A 14,877-nucleotide genomic window follows, 5' to 3' on the forward strand; every position below is an offset into this window, starting at 1 on the left:
TTCCTTGCAAAACATGAAACTTCGCCACTATTAGAACGCAAATATGCAGTAAAAACTGACATTGATCAATCACAAATAAACAACTTATTACACTTCCCACTATACTTAGATTGTCAAAACAATCACTACGAAGTAGATCTACTAGATGAATCTACATTTAAACCAATTTCATATTCATCATGGATTAAAAATAATACACAGGAAAAAACGGTCAGACAACAATCATACAAGAAAAATCTATTCCCTGTGATAGAAAACGACAACTTAACTGATCATATAAATTTATCAGGCCCACCAAATAACGATTCAAAATACACAATAAGCCATGTCTTTAACCTCCAAGGCCCTCTAGATACAATACCTCAAAGATAGAAATTGAAATTTTTTTTCTTCCAAACACAGAAAAAGAAACACTAGAATTAGTCGAGAAACATCAAAATCTTGACCCAGTTAATAGAAATTTAAAACCTTGGCACAAGTATAAAACCAAACCAATTAAAGCCGACATTACAATTCTAGGAAATAAAAAACTTCTTAGATATTTCCGAAAATTCAATAACACTTCTATAAACGAAGACACCGGTATTCTAGAATACCAAACATCTGATCTCAAAGAACCTTGCTTACCTTTAATTATGATGCTTCTAGCTTTTCATACTTTCCACTCATTACACACTAAAGGACACTCAGGATCAGAAAAACACATACTCAAATTTTGTTTACAATTTTTATTTCTCAAATGCGCCAATTTGAATTAAAGTTTTATGCAACGATTGCATTACATGCCAAATATATAAGTCATGCCCAAATAAAAACTAAACTACAGAAAAGCGGGATTTTAAAGGACAAAGTCTATATTTTAACCACAGAACTCCATTCGATACAAAAGGACCAATATCACCGTCCTCAGAAAAAAACTCATATTTAATGGTCATAGTCGACGCATTTACACACTACGTAGCACTTAAACAAGTATCCTATTTTAATGCTCATTATGCATATACAACGCTTTATGAACACTGAATAGCAAAATTCGGATCACCCAAAATCCTTGTTTTAGACAATGGCATTGAAATCATCAACAACGAAATAATCACACTATGCCACTTATATAATATTAAACACAAACCACGTACATCTCATGCACCTTGGACTAATGGACTAGTCGAAGGAATGAACCGTTCATTACAAGAATACCTCAGATGTATCATAAACGGAAATGATACACGATATACTGAAGGGTCAACAGGTGTAAAACTATTCCCCTTATCTTATAATTCACAAATCACAACAACCTTAGGACTATCACCCCATGAGATTGTTGTTAATCAAAAACCTCGAAAAACAATAATGTTCACAGAAATTTTTCAGAAAACACACAAGGTTATTTTCAACCCACAAAAGAATCAATATGTTATAATCTACGACACCACATACCAACGATGAAGATCACTTCCATCACCCACAAACTTTAAAATTAGTTTATGATCGCCATGATAAAAATTGGATACCACACATCGGAATCAACAATCCCTCAAATTGTAAAGCAGACATTTAAAAAATAAATGATACCAAGAAATAATGTTTTTTGATTGGAAGATACAACTTGAAAAAGTACAAATAACACGAGATTTAATATATGACACCATAATTTATCAAGAAACTTGACTCCCTGGCAAAAATGACCAATGATATTAGGATCCTACTACTCGGACACAAGCCACTTTTGTTTGGTTTCCTGAAGACACATGTACCAGATTTCAAGTAGCAAGAATACACGCTAGAATGATAAAATTTCACCAAAAGTATTTAATTGAAACCATCCCTTATGAAGAAGTCAACCCTAACAAAATCAGACAAAATGATTATGCATTTCGAAATATTCATAATAAAGAAAATAAATTGACACGTTTCCAAATTTACCCAGAAACAGAACTCGCATGTAAATACAACAAACTTCTTCATAAAACAGAGTAATCAGAAATTCTTGTCCAATGTGAACAAGGTTTCGAATACTGGTAAATTAATCACCATACAACATGCAACACATCATCCTACAACTAACGACGAAAATTCATACATCCCAGTACATCTTCTAAAGAACACAGGACATACTGGTGAAAAAGTTAAGCCATAACACAAAGACAGTAAACGTTTACAAAAACTATCACTCATGAACAACACTTATTTTGGCGCAACCCATTATGACATCCACCTAGGCATGAAACTAGACTACAAAATTGGTAGACTTTTTCAAGAAATTTCAGAACTTGAAAGACACAAATTTTACAATCACTCGTACTTGCAGTACTGAAAATTCCTTATGCAGGATATTTACTATCAGGAAATAGATCAAATTTTATTGACTACAAAGGAAACATACTATGGTATAACACTTGTAACAAAAAATTTGACCATTATATGTTTTTGAAGATATAAGATGCTATAAAAGAATCCCAATATTCTATAAAAATAAAGAAACTTTTGTTAACACACTTTCAAGAAGAACTATTTTTTGGGATACAGCCGTCCCATGTGGATCAGAAAACAGCCACAATGTTGTACAATTGAATTCTGACGAAGATAAATACTACCTTCTCACACCATACCTTACACTCAAGCAACTAATAAAAACGTTTTCACCAGAAAGTAATAGAGCTATTGCCCGAAATGCTAACATCGATTTACAATTGATCGGCATTTAATCTAAATCCGACATTCAACACCAAATCACTACACAACAATTTCAAGAACTACTCACAAAAATGGACACAATACAAAGACAATCCATAGATCAAAACTTACGAAAACTTGCTGAAACTGCAGGCTTTTCAGACATCTACGCACAAGACTACAGCGGATACTTTAAAGAAATAAAAGATTACATTCATTTAAATGGCAAAAAATATAGACCACAAGATATATCACCAATAAAATTTTTTCGTTTTGTAAATTTGAAAAACGAAATTGTTGCCTTCCTAGGATGGCCCTATTACATCTTAGAAAGATTGACTATATTATACGCAATGTTTAATTTTTTTGGATTTTTTTTTCTTCGCCAAAAGGAATCTATAATACATGCATAATACATACACAAGTAAACAAACAAGCAAGCGTAGCACGTATACTTTTTGCATGATTTTTTGGAATTTTCTCTACATCCCTTAAAAAAAAACTTTTAGACGCTCAAATAAAAAAATACAAAACCAAACTATCAACAACGCCGAACACATATGACGATTCACAAAACAACACAAATACAACGCCTGGTGCACCACAATTACACATCATAAATCATAACCATCTGTTAAATTTAGTAACACGCAAATTTAGATACGCAATGGATTTTTTTTTCTTCGCCAAAAGGAATCTATAATACATGCATAATACATACACAAGTAAGCAAACAAGCAAGCGTAGCACGTATACTTTTTGCATGATTTTTTCTCAAATGCGCCAATTTGAATTAAAGTTTTATGCAACGATTGCATTACATGCCAAATATATAAGTCATGCCCAAATAAAAACTAAACTACAGAAAAGCGGGATTTTAAAGGACAAAGTCTATATTTTAACCACAGAACTTCATTCGATACAAAAGGACCAATATCACCGTCCTCAGAAAAAAACTCATATTTAATGGTCATAGTCGACGCATTTACACACTACGTAGTACTTAAACAAGTATCCTATTTTAATGCTCATTATGCATATACAACGCTTTATGAACACTGAATAGCAAAAAATACAAAACCAAACTATCAACAACGCCGAACACATATGACGATTCACAAAACAACACGAATACAACGCCTGGTGCACCACAATTACACACCATAAATCATAACCATCTGTTAAATTTAGTAACACGCAAATTTAGATACGCAATGGATTTTTTTTCTTCGCCAAAAGGAATCTATAATACATGCATAATACATACACAAGTAAACAAACAAGCAAGCGTAGCACGTATACTTTTTGCATGATTTTTTCTCAAATGCGCCAATTTGAATTAAAGTTTTATGCAACGATTGCATTACATGCCAAATATATAAGTCATGCCCAAAAGGAATCTATAATACATGCATAATACATACACAAGTAAACAAACAAGCAAGCGTAGCACGTATACTTTTTGCATGATTTTTTACAGCACCCTCAAATATTAACAATTCACCAGCTCTCACAACCCATAACATCATCAAATCCATCAACCCCAACTCCCTGATCAAATCCAACTTCTTCGCCAAACCCAACTTCCTCGTCAAACCCAACTCCCTCAACTACAAGCCGAGCCTATAGAATTTTTAAAAGGAAATTCCCTGATACCCCATTTCCTTCTCATCCACAATCAGCCCAATCATTCGTTAATCATCCACTTCACACTAACACTAAAGAATTTCTTCAAGTATGTTAACCGTTTTTCCTCAATACACCTACATTCACTCAGACCCTAACGATGAACACCCTAATTATTTAAATGAACACGTATTATACTCAACACGTTCATGGTCATCACTTTATCTCTTTACTAATCCACTCTCACTACCATTATATAACACCCCATATGATAACGAACAATGCAGTACTCAACTCTATCATTTAACAACAGCTCTCGCCCCGAAACAATTCACTCAAATCGGATATCAACAATCGCTTATTAGATTCACCGCACCCAAAGCTAACGGTAAAAAGTTTTCCATCGATCACTACGATCATCACATCATAAGAGCAAACGAAGACACCTTCTTAGATGAGGATAAATTTGCTAACCCACAACTAACATAAAATTTTTTATTGAAACACCATACGTTTTCACCATCAACAGCCTCGATAAAAAGTACGGCCACGTCATTTCAGCAGCACTCGTGACATCCAAGCTTAAGATCATTATTTAACAATTTTAACAACTTTTCATTAACTTTTCAATTCCTCATACCCAAAGAACGTGATTTGCACTGTTCACACGACGTCATGTTACGAACTGAACAAACACGCACTTACACTTACTATAAATTTGTCCAACATCATTACACTCATAAAACACCATCACGACAAACTCATCTTAGATTTCAAAATATTAACTCCAAATATACCTCACCATTCTTTCTTAACTTCACTTATTGCAAAAAAGATACTAACCTCAAAAGCATCCTTCGAAATTATGATCCCATCACCCAGATGTATATATTCTACCCCTTGACCAAGAACTTCAACGTAGACGAATTCCGTCCACTGATTGTCCCACAAGAATTCCTACAGCCTGTTGAAGTCCCAATCCTATAATTCATCCATCACACCAGATATAACCACAAACTTTATAACCTCATCCAAGAGCACAAAATCGAAGAGCACAAAGAAGAACACAAAATCATAAAAGCACTCGAATTGACTGGGCCACTTCTCTAAACTAAATTCACCATTAGCTTAATAGCTAAACTACTAACGTCATCAGATATCATCCACAACGTTTTTCCTTATGAATTCTTCATAGATGATTAAGGTAACTATGAATTAAATAAATTATACTAACAAATCAGAACCACACTAACCATTCCTTAAAAATGTTCTCCCTTTTTCTCTAGTCTTCACATCACAATCATACACAATCATCTACAAAAAAGAAACACGAAATAAAAAACAGAAAACATTTTGAAGAATCATAAATTTATATTAACAAATTGCAATAAATAAAGCAGTATACTTTACCCTCAAAACAGGACCCTACACAAAAAAGGACCCTACAAAAAAAGAGCAAGAACTTATACTCCACCCCTGACCTAACCCACCAGAGAGGACGTCCTGAGCTTGCTCTAAAGCCGGCCTAACCCACCGTGCTACATCCACGCTTTGTGACCCACACTCTAATTTTGACATGAGTGACTCAAGGGTGAGCGACTCTTAAAAATAACCGAATTTAACAAAAACGCTTTTGCGATAACTTTTAATACAAGATCATAACTAAAAACAAAATTAACACAGATTTGTATATGTAAATAATACAATGCAGTATCTAGATTTCATACAGCCAAAAGACGAGCAGCAAGGAAGTTGACAACCCAATCACACTCCAACTACGGAATGGCAAATAAATCCGATTTGCTGCTTACAGTCACTACACTCAAAGGATTCAAAGTACGACTTGGCATCGCAGCAAAGGAAAACCATTGAAACAGACCAATGGCAATCTCGATGTTGAGAACAAGTACATATCCTAGTCACTTGGCACTTTACACGAAAGTCGAAATTCATACCACATCCGAACGAGACTGGAGCATTGTTGCTCTCTACCTAACCAAATCAGCACTCATCACAACCGATCAGAAATCTTGATACAACCTCCCAAAAACGATCGTGATCAACAACAACCGTTTAAGAATAGGTTCATATCGACGATTCCAGCTTCTTGGTCGTCCAAATCCAAACAACGGATAACAATCCTTCTTCCTAATCAAGGAAAACAAATGCTCGCAACTTCTAAAAGAAAAGCAGCTACATCCATCCTCCATTACCTAAATTCTTTAAAAAACTAAAACTCTCTAAGCCCCGGATGGGTGGAACCAGGTCTAAACTGAATTATATTTTTGGTTATTATTATGATATTTTATCTCTATAAAATATTGAATACTAACCAATCATACTCCATCAACTAACAACCCACTTTTTTGTAAGTGCTGAAACTACTTGTAGTTTGAGCACCAGAATAATTTGAATTAAACTTAAAATACAGTTGCCTTCTCCAAAGAGACCGGATCGCATAAACCAGTATTCACTAGAGTAAGATTAAGATTGGTATTAGACTAAGAAGTTGTACGAATCTATCCGGCCGAAAATAAGATAGTGTTACTAACAGACGGTGTATCTCATCTGAATTTACTCTATGAGTATAGCCATAAAAACTTAACTCACCTGGTGCGACCAAACAACGGATAACAATCCTTCTTCCTAATCAAGGAAAACAAATGCTCGCAACTTCTAAAAGAAAAGCAGCTACATCCATCCTCCATTACCTAAATTCTTTAAAAAACTAAAACTCTCTAAGCCCCGGATGGGTGGAACCAGGTCTAAACTGAATTATATTTTTGGTTATTATAATGATATTTTATCTCTATAAAATATTGAATACTAACCAATCATACTCCATCAACTAACAACCCACTTTTTTGTAAGTGCTGAAACTACTTGTAGTTTGAGCACCAGAATAATTTGAATTAAACTTAAAATACAGTTGCCTTCTCCAAAGAGACCGGATCGTATAAACCAGTATTCACTAGAGTAAGATTAAGATTGGAGTAAAACACCATCACGACAAACTCATCTTAGATTTCAAAATATTAACTCCAAATATACCTCACCATTCTTTCTTAACTTCACTTATTGCAGAAAAGATACTAACCTCAAAAGCATCCTTCGAAATTATGATCCCATCACCCAGATGTATATATTCTACCCCTTGACCAAGAACTTCAACGTAGACGAATTCCGTCCACTAATTGTCCCACAAGAATTCCTACAGCCTGTTGAAGTCCCAATCCTATAATTTATCCATCACACCAGATATAACCACAAACTTTATAACCTCATCCAAGAGCACAAAATCGAAGAGCACAAAGAAGAACACAAAATCCTAAAAGCACTCGAATTGACTGGGCCACTTCTCTAAACTAAATTCACCATTAGCTTAATAGCTAAACTACTAACGTCATCAGATATCATCCACGACGTTTTTCCTCATGGATTCTTCATAGATGATTAAGGTAACTATGAACTAAATAAATTATACTAACAAATCAGAACCACACTAACCATTCCTTAAAAATGTTCTCCCTTTTTCTCTAGTCTTCACAGCACAATCATACACAATCATCTACAAAAAGGAAAAACGAAATAAAAAACAGAAAACATTTTGAAGAATCATAAATTTATAATAACAAATTGCAATAAATAAAGCAGTATACTTTACCCTCAAAACAGCAGTAAAATGATTATTAAATTCTTTTCCCATATGCAGTAAATATTCTTAAAAAGCAAATAATTTGATGATTTCATTAAAAGTAATAATTTCATAAAAACGCAAATAATTTTAGAGAAGTACTTGCCTTTTCAAAGACGCTTCTTTATAATTTAAAAATAATTTACTCGCTCACAATCCTATCCACAATCATACAGCTCGCCCACGAAGAATTGTTTAAACTAATAAATTCAAGTTTCAACTCTCACTGATAACAACTCTAACCAGTTTTAACACGTTTCAAACTTTCCTTTAACCCGGTTGGAAAGGAATTATATAATAATCCAAACTAACCAATGCAGCTCACTAAACACCAAAAACCACAACCTAAAAGCATGACTAAGAAAAGAAAATCCACGGTACCCAAACCGGATTAAAACCAGCTTAAAACTGGATAAATTATTCTTTTGAAGACTACTTTCAAGTCTAACAACAAATGAGTAAAACCCAAAAAAGTAGAAAGACAAACCCAAACCAAACGATTTGATTTTTGAGAACAGGACACCAAAACAAAAAGAAAAAAAACAGTAATAAAAAAGGCTTAAAAGGTCGAACACAAAAAAGGACCCTACAAAAAAGAGCATGAACATATACTCCACTCCTGACCTAACCCACCAGAGAGGACGTCCTGAAATTGCTCTAAAGCCAGCCTAACCCATCGTGCTACATCCACGCTTTGTGACCCACACTCTAATTTTGACATGAGTGACTCAAGGGTGAGCGACTCTTAAAAATAACCGAATTAAAACAAAATAACTTTTGCGATAACTTTTAATACAAGATCATAACTAAAAACAAAATTAACAAAGATTTGCATATGTAAATAATACAATGCAGTATCTAGATTTCATACAACCCAAAGACGAGCAGCAAGGAAGTTGACAACCCAATCACACTCCAACTACGGAATGGCAAATAAATCCGATTTGCTGCCTACAGTCACTACACTCAAAGGATTCAAAGTACGACTTGGCATCGCAGCAAAGGAAAACCATTGAAACAGACCAATGGCAATCTCGATGTTGAGAACAAGTACATATCCTAGTCACTTGGCACTTTACACGAAAGTCGAAATTCATACCACATCCGAACGAGGCTGGAGCATTGTTGCTCTCTACCTAACCAAATCAGCACTCATCACATTCGATCAGAAACCTTGATACAATCTCCCAAAAACGATCGTGATCAACGACAACCGTTTAAGAATAGGTTCATATCGACGATTCCAGCTTCTTGGTCGTCCAAATCCAAACAACGGATAACAATCCTTCTTCCTAATCAAGGAAAACAAATGCTCGCAACTTCTAAATGAAAAGCAGCTACATCCATCCTCCATTACCTAAATTCTTTAAAAAACTAAAACTCTCTAAGCCCCGGATGGGTGGAACCAGGTCTAAACTGAATTATATTTTTGGTTATTATTATGATATTTTATCTCTATAAAATATTGAATACTAACCAATTATACTCCATCAACTAACAACCCACTTTTTTGTAAGTGCTGAAACTACTTGTAGTTTGAGCACCAGAATAATTTGAATTAAACTTAAAATACAGTTGCCTTCTCCAAAGAGACCGGATCGTATAAACCAGTATTCACTAGAGTAAGATTAAGATTGGTATTAGACTAAGAAGTTGCACGAATCTATCCGGACGAAAATAAGATAGCGTGACGAGCAGACGGTGTACCTTATCTGAAATTACTCTATGAGTATAACCAATAGGTCATAACTCAAAAGATATCCCCCTCCAGTTAAACCCCCTCTCTCCCCTCCTTCTATTTACATTTTTTAAGCCTCACCCCCAGCCTACCAACCCCACCCCCAACCCCAACCCTTACCCAGCATACGCCCCCACATACGTATTTTAACCAACTCCTACCCATGATCAGTAACCCCCCATCCCCAACCCCATTCAACCAATAGCTCCCTCTCCTCCATTTTGAACGTGAGAGGGGGGTTTGGGCGAATGACAAATTTTGTAAGTTGGTAAAATTTCTTTCAATCCCTTCGAACCACAATCAACTATTACACCCAACTCCCCCCCCCCCCATGGTGCGCTAACAGTTAAAATTTCGTTCGTTAAATGGAGGGGTAAGATTTCTGGGAGTATGATTTGGGGAGATTGATTTAGTGGTAGGAGGGGGTGGGGTGGGTGTTGTGAAGTTTGGGGTGGGGGGTTAAATTCCGTTCAACCACCCTAAAAAACACGTTCAATAATTACCCCAACCAACCCCACCCGAACCCCCCTCCCCGACTTGTGCAATAAGTAGTAGGGTATGAGATGAAACTTTATTCAATTCCACTGCCGGCAGCACAACAAGAACCACCCACTCACCATACGGGGGAGGGAGGGGGGTTGTGAGTCGTTGAGAAAGGTTGAATTTAGGGATGAGAAAGTCTGAGCAAATTGCGATTGTGATAGAAAATAAATTAAATAGTAAGTCGCCAGATATTGAAAAATTTCGACAGAGACTAGAAAAACCTAAAATTTAGACTACAAAAACCTAAAATTTATTATGAGATGTAATTCATAACAAATGAACTAAACAGTAAATGAAATAATTATAAAACCAATTTGCAACTTGAGTCAAAATCTGCAAAAAATCGTTTATAATCAAATTTAATCGAATATAATGGATCATATTGATATAAAAACATTAAAAATACGATTCATTTTAAAATCAAATAATTTTTAACGAGGAGAAAAGAATGGTAAATTTTCTTGTCCGAACAGTAACAGGAAAACAGAAAAAGGATGACGTACAAAACGGGTGGAAACAGGAAACCGCGTCGGGAAAGATTAATTAAACAGGTTGTCATTAAAATTAAAATCAGTGCATATAAAATATTTAGGTTTCCTGGTGCCTCGGATACACAACAAGATGCTTTTCATTAAAGAAAAATTTATGCGAATGCGTAGCCACTTTATGGCTTCAGATTGGGTAGCATTTTTTTTGATGACAATTAAAAAGGCTAGTTGGGATAGCATCTTGTAGGTAAGAGGGGAGGCGCCGCCCAGACTGCTGAAAACTAATGGTGTAAATGAGCCGTTTTCGATGTTCAAAATACGTTGCTGGTACATATTGATCTTTTCGCGTTCATGTCTACGATAAATCTGCGCATATTCGCCAGCATTGCTACGGGCTAGAGGATTAAAAACTCTAACATCAAAAAATGCCCGTTGGCCATGCTGCCAAAAACTCGAAGCAGAAACATCCAGTCTGGCGCCGTCATTCAAGTTCCCTCTGACGTTATCGTTGTCATTGAGGGGATGAAGATGAGGTTCGACTTCCGTATCCGGACAGACTCCACGCAAGACGCCAGCTAAAAGGTCACGGAGGTCGTTGTGTCGCCGTCCGACAAAGCCTCCGGCAGCGCACTGAAGGGCGTGCTGAATACTGAAGTCTGCGCTACAGACACACTTCGTGGGCAAGTGTTCGAGGTTCACTCCGCATCGCATCCTTGCAAGATCACGGAACTCATGGCGGCTGAATAAGAAACCGTTATCTCTGTCTGGTCTCGCCGTTAGCCAGTGAGAAGCGCCCTTTTCACAAACTCCAGAGTTGATGAGTTTCAGCTTTTCCTTGACTGTAGACATCAGGTCAACGTGAGTTGTTTTCTCCAACTCACTTTTCGCGCGCTTAATGGACTGCGCTCCTTCTCTATAGCTATTAGTCTGGAGGGTACTTTCCTGCGATATTATTTGCGTGACTAATGACGCTGTGGCTGCCTGTGAGCCGGTAAACCGAAACCGCTCGTAAGACGTCGGATTCTCGATAGCCATCCCGCCTAACTGAACAGGTAGCGACGTCAGAGTACGGGTTTCGTCTGAAATCTCGCATCCGAAGAGAGAGGGGAGCATCTTATCCTTGATAGAGGATTCAAGGGGGGTCCAGGTATCGGAGGGAGTGTCAACGACCCGTTGGATGTATGCCCCATTTCGCTGTAGACTAATAGTATATCCAGCGAAAGCACAGTGTGGTTCAGTCTCAGCCATTTCGGAGAGTCTCTCAACGAGAGTGCAGTATTCCTGGCATTTCTGAGTGGTATAAGCCAGTTTTTCGCTCTCATCGCCGACAAACCCTCCAAGATACTTACGGCCAGTGGCGATCTTAACACCAGTATCTTCAAAAAGGAGAGTGGCGGCATCGAAAAATTCAGGCTTGACGACAAGGTAGGTTTTGTTAGCGTTAGGGTAGAAACCGTATCCAGGCCCTTCTTCCGCGAGGGCGTTCCACCAGCTATGGAGGGTCTTAAGTCTGCCGGCACCAGCTCCGTCGTCGGCGTAGAAGACACGCTTAGTGTCGGACTTCATGTAGACCAGGGGAATGGTGGCGATGCCATACAGGCACATGGCCTCAGCATCTCCATGTGTAGTCCCCTCCTCAGAAAGAAACATCTCGTTACCGGCAAACATCATGGAAGGCTGTCTATAAGTGTTCGAGAAGAAGTTGGCCAGCTTGGGACACAAAACCTGGTCGTTTCGCAGAGCAGCGGCACGATTCAATTTATTGAACGCGTTCTCGGCATCGACAAAGAGGATGCCCTCACATTCGGTGCTCTGAAATATGGTGTTCATGGAGTGAACAGCGGCTTCGATGCCGCCGGGGTGCCCAGCACAGGTCTGAAGAGGGCCCACGGTGCTACGGATTTCATCCTTCATTATGCTCATGATAGCAGAAGTGATGATCCGTCTGAAAACATCTCCTATGCCGATAGGCCTGATGCCTGGGTTTTTGTCCAGTGCAATAGCACGGGAAGCAAGGAGGGGAGCCAAAGCATTAGGGTCGATGTTGGATCGCATCATGGACTGACCCAAACTAGAAAGCTCAGTGCAGAGGTCATTTGTTCCGGTGAAGCTTCTGGAGCAAAGGATGCGACGAGCGTTGACTGAATTTACGCCGGATGGCCCGGCCCCTCCACTACACCTGAGTGCCGTTTTTCGGATGAGCTCGCCCGTGAGATTATAGCTAGCGGCTATTGTGGGCCTGTCGACAGGTCCATGAAGAATTGTACCGAGCTTGATGTCTGCTCCAGTTGGATGTTTCTGTTTAAGCGCGTCAAGAACCTCGGTCGAAATTTCTAGTGGCTTGCTATTAGTTTCCAGCATGTTGGTAGCGGTGCTGTATTTACCATTTAAAATAAGGGAGCTATAACGTTTAGCGTCAATTTTATTGGGCCCAGTGGCCCGGTTAATATCGATATCAAAACGTTGCTGTATTTCCCTCCTTTCTTTCAGTAAGATACATAAATCACCGTCATGCCAAGAGTTGATTCTACGTAGCAAAACTTTCAAGTGGTCACGGCTTTTAGATTGCTTAGCTGGTTTTTGTAACAGGAGTGGGGGAATTACGGCAAACGCAAAAAGAGCACTTTTAGCACCTGGCACATTGCTGTTAAAGGTATGCAATAAGCGCACCAACTCTGCGACGAATTGGTTCCCGGCATTGCCAGTGGGTAGGGCAAATAGATTTTGTCGCAGTTTTCCGATTGAGTGAAACATTCTACCAGCTCATCATGTGGCAAATTCATACCTCTCGTTGTCTTCAGATTACCATCATTGATGTGCTGGTAGGGTGGCAGGTCCCTGAACGTCCAAGGATTCATGTCCTCCTTTGTTGTGTCCGGTCGCAGTGTTAGATCACTCATCGCCTGCGTTAGTCCCGATGGCTGGTTCAGGCAGGTCGGGCACACGAAGTGTTCTTCTCGTGGGATGTTGTTCACGTATCTTTCTGTTGTCCCTGCGCAGGAATAGTGGAACCAGTGAAGGCAGATTCCGCAAAAGACTCCTTTCTGAACAACGAGTCCCCCGAATCTGTATCGTTGCTTCCCGCATGGCGATGAATTTGATCGAACGGATCGTCCGGTCATCGCTGCACACTCATTTCATTTATTTGAAACTATTTAATAAGTTTATCACAACAATTAGGCTAAAATAATTTTTAACCGAATATTTTTTAATTTTATAGATACAGACTATAAAATGACAATTTAATTGATTATGATCCATAGGAGCTCGGTGCGGATAAGCTAAACTCAGTTTTCTGAAATTTTTTTTTAAATCTCAATGATTGCTTTGTGTAAAAGTCAGAATTGTCTTTTATGTATAATAAAAAAAATCTGTTACACAAATTTGTCAAAAAACAAGGCCACAATTTCCAACCGAGTTTTCAAATTAGAAGCTTTCTAGCTTGATACAAAAGTTAAGATTTTTTTTTAAAAATTTATGTGTTAGTCTATTAGTCAATTTTGATGGCAAGAAGCAGATTATCCGTGAGAGTGTTGCCTATGTTATTTATCTATTTAATTTTTCAGTGAGAGTTACCCCATAATTACCCCAACCAACCATGACCATACAATTTCGACCAAACATATAATTGAATGAAATGTATGACCCATAGGGTCTTCTTACTTATTCCGCACAAAAATCAATATTTCAACATCTTGAAACGAATTTTTGTTGCTTCCATGTGATTGGCTAGAATTAGCCAATCAAATGTCTGTACCATCTCACAAAGTTTTGTTCACAATTTTATCTTGAAATATAAATGAGGCGAATGGGCTTAAAATGAAGAATATTTGGTGAACTACTCAAAATTATTTCAAATACGCCCCAGAGTCTTAACCAGATAAAATAAAACACAAAAACAGCTCTGGGGTAAAAATGATAGCCTTCGTATGTGCTCAAATATCGGCCTTGTTTAAATTCGGCTCGAGAGTAAAGTGATCGCATTTGTTGTAATCAAATTAACCAGTGCAGTCTATCAGTGTGTTGTTTTCAGTACTTTAACATTGAATATTAAAAAAAATAAGAGATTTGGGCTGAATAAATAAAAAGACCTGGGAATAATAAGAGAACTGTAT

At 37.6% G+C, this 14,877-nt stretch overlaps 2 protein-coding genes across 3 annotated transcripts in view; one reads left to right on the forward strand and one right to left on the reverse strand.

Annotated features, from left to right (window-relative positions):
* LOC134843863 (diphosphoinositol polyphosphate phosphohydrolase 1-like) overlaps positions 1-13,941 on the reverse strand; it is a 296,926-nt gene extending 282,985 nt beyond the window's left edge. The window contains exon 1 of the mRNA XM_063860175.1: positions 13,914-13,941. The gene's annotated coding sequence lies outside the window, so the exon portion shown is untranslated. The remainder of the gene's footprint in view (positions 1-13,913) is intronic.
* LOC134843862 (uncharacterized) overlaps positions 1-14,877 on the forward strand; it is a 146,584-nt gene that overhangs the window by 68,249 nt on the left and 63,458 nt on the right. The window lies entirely within an intron of this gene.

The sequence above is a fragment of the Symsagittifera roscoffensis genome, chromosome 4, assembly GCF_963678635.1.
Source record: "Symsagittifera roscoffensis chromosome 4, txSymRosc1.1, whole genome shotgun sequence".
NCBI lineage: Eukaryota > Metazoa > Xenacoelomorpha > Acoela > Convolutidae > Symsagittifera > Symsagittifera roscoffensis.